The sequence below is a fragment of the Triticum dicoccoides genome, chromosome 1A (genome assembly GCF_002162155.2).
Source record: "Triticum dicoccoides isolate Atlit2015 ecotype Zavitan chromosome 1A, WEW_v2.0, whole genome shotgun sequence".
In the NCBI taxonomy this organism is placed as follows: domain Eukaryota; kingdom Viridiplantae; phylum Streptophyta; class Magnoliopsida; order Poales; family Poaceae; genus Triticum; species Triticum dicoccoides.
In genome coordinates this window covers 523,792,640-523,795,946 of record NC_041380.1, presented here as the reverse complement: position 1 = coordinate 523,795,946, position 3,307 = coordinate 523,792,640, and positions in this window count along the sequence as shown.

Here is a 3,307-nt window from a genome sequence, read left to right as displayed (position 1 = left end):
TCGGCGTCCATACCGTCGATGTCTTCGGAGTCGAAGTCGAGCATGTCGGTTAAATCATCGACAATGGCTATGAAGTGGGTGGTGGGTGGGCTTTGAATTTCTTCATCATCTGCATCCCAACCTTGCTGACCATAGTTCGGCCAGGGCTCTCCTGACAAAGAGAGAGACTTCAGTGAATTCAGAATATCGCCGAAGGGCGAGTGCTGAAAGATGTCCGCGGCGGTGAACTCCATGATCGGCGCCCAATCGGGTTCGATCGGTCGGGGCGCGGAGGGCTCGGAGTCTGGAGAGGATTCCGACTCCTTGGAGTCACGGGCTTCGCAGAGAATAGGGCTGGTGTTCGGCTCGATCGCCATAGAGATTGCAGCCCCCGAGGCGGTGTCTAACCACCCATCCTCGATTGGTGTGATCGGCTCCGAGCTAGGGGTCGGAGTGGACACAGGTGCGGCCTCCAGGGAACTGTTCGGTGGCAGAGCTAAATCATGCCCATCGTGACAGTGCGACACGCTCGGCTGTGGCTCGAATCCGTCGAGGATCAAGTCTCCGCGGATGTCGGGCGTGTAGTTCAAACTTCCAAATCTGACCTGATGGCCAGGGGCGTAGCTTTCGATCTACTCCAGATGACCAAGCAAATTGGCCCGCATAGCAAAGTCGCCGAATACGAAGATTTGTCCGGGGAGAAAAGTCTCAGCCTGGATCGCATCACTGTTGATGATCGGAGAAGCCATCAGGCCTAAAAGTGACGACAGAGAGGAACTCTCAATGAAAGCACCAATGTCGGTGTCAAAACCGGTGGATCTCGGGTAGGGGGTCCCGAATTGTGCGTCTAGGCCGGATGGTAACAGGAGGCAGGGGACACGTTGTTTTACCTATGTTCGGGCCCTCTTAATGGAGGTAAAACCCTACGTCCTGCTTGATTAATATTGATGATATGGGTAGTACAAGAGTAGATCTACCACGAGATCAGAGAGGCTAAACCCTAGAAGCTAGCCTATGGTATGATTGTTGTTCGTCCTATGGACTAAAACTCTCCGGTTTATATAGACACCGGAGAGGGCTAGGGTTAGACAGAGTCGGTTACAATGGTAGGAGATCTACATATCTGTATCGCCAAGCTTGCCTTCCACGCCAAGGAAAGTCCCTTCCGGACACGGGACAAAGTCTTCAATCTTGTATCTTCATAGTCCAAGAGTCCGGCCGAAGGTATAGTCCGGCTATCCGGACACCCCTTAATCTAGGACTCCCTCAACCGCATTACGCTTCTCTCAAACTTAAGATGCCCGGTCCATGTGGCACCATCACAGTTAGTGGAAATATTGAGCGTTCACTGCGCGTGGAAGAACGTGCGGCGGCTTTAACAGCCGAGCACTAGACGGCCTCACCAACTAGAATAAATGACAGGTCGTCAAGACCACCGATATGGTTAGGTGAGTCCGGCGCATCACTAGATATACCTGAGATTGGTTTGATGGTTAAACCCTCATAGATGTTACCAGGGGCTTCCCGTGTGTAATCAGGGCTAGTTCGGCTCAATTGGACTTATCTCGAATTTTAATAGTTTATTGAGAATAACCAATTTTTTATTTTTTGGCACGACAACTTTCACCTAAGTACTTCTCTTTTACAGATGACAATCGTGCTACACCCGTCCAGTGCACGGCACGATGGAGACACAGGCGCAGACGTGCAGCAGGGACCCGCTCAAAAGTTTCTTTTCAGATTAAGACCCTGCGTAAACCATTTTTACTGTCTATTGTTGTTCACATCCTTCAGATATTTACTACAACCGAGAAGGATGCTAACGTTATTGGCATTTCGCCATGTCAGTATATTGCACATACCTGGACACTCGGGGTTTATTTTTAAGGGCATTGTTCAGCCCGGATGTTATAAAGACCGAATACCTTAGGGAGTGTTCGGCGTCGCGAGTTTGGCCTTATATGCATCAACACTGAATCATGTCTTTGGTCAAATGTTGGGTTTTCCCGGCTCCCGTGTTTTGCTACCTTACGTTCCGCTCTATCGGCTAAGGCGGCACCGGGAGAACTACTGTGATTGTGCCCTGGTTCATCCAGATGAGCACCTCAGTAGAGAAAGCCAAAAACTGACTGTCATGATAAAGCGCGAGACTGGTCAACCACTCAATGACTTAGCGGAACCTTTAGGATTCCTCCGCATTAACGAAGGACCATTTCCCGGTCATGTACATACGTGCACCATATTCGGACGAGCGCGGAGGTACCAGGGGCTATATAGTAGCCCCACTGTCAAACTCCTATGGCTAAGTGAAAGTGTTAAAGCAATATAGTGCGATTGCCTCGTTCGCTGCGCTACCACCTCCTTAATGGACCAACACGTTGGATCAAGTGTGAATACGCGTTTTTTGCACACACCCCCGCATTATATGCGTGGGGGCTGAAGCCGACGACTGCAAACTTTCAGGTTATATACATATATACATAAATGGCCACACAGGAGGCATCATAATACTTTCAGGCAAAAGTATAAACACAGCCTTTATAACTCAATAAAACGTTGTTTTTACAATGGGAATACATGTCACTAGAACATAATATTCTTCGAGCATTGAGCCTCTATTGAACGAGCGCCTTCAAGGACTTCTTCAAAGTAGTGCTCGGCAGGTACCCGGCCTACGGCCGAACTCTAGGTTGCAATAGCGGTGGCCTCCATCTCTGCCCAGTATGTCTTGACACGGGCAAGTGCCACACGCGCACCCTCTATGCACGCCGACCTCTTCATAGCATCGATGTGCAGCACAACACCAGGGAACTGTTGCACTAAACTAAAATAACTATTCGGCCTTGGCCCTTCCGGCCACAGATGATCCACAACAGACCTCATGGCAAGCCCGGACAACCTATGGAGCTCGGCCCACTCGGTCATTCGCTCATTCAATAGTAGCGGACGCACTAGAACATGGAACTGTGACCAGAATAGCCTTTCCACTTCATGATCTTTTCGATCTTTGAAGTACTCGGCCGCTTCTGCAGCACTGGCTGCCAAATCCACGTATGCGTCTGCAGAACTCCATAGTTGATCAAGAGGGGCATACTTTGGATCTCCGAACTTCGTCCGCATAAAAAATGGCTTCCCAGCCGTGATATCCCCAGCTTGACGCGGCTCCTCCTTCGCCGCTCTGATTTTAGAGCAGGCTTCCTTGGCTGCTACCACGGCCTTCTCCAGGTCCGCCGCCTTCACCCGGCTTTCAACTCAATGGCCATCTTGGCTATTCTTTCCTTGCTTTGGCAATGCGCAGCCTGTTCGGCCCTCAGCTCTTCGACCGCCT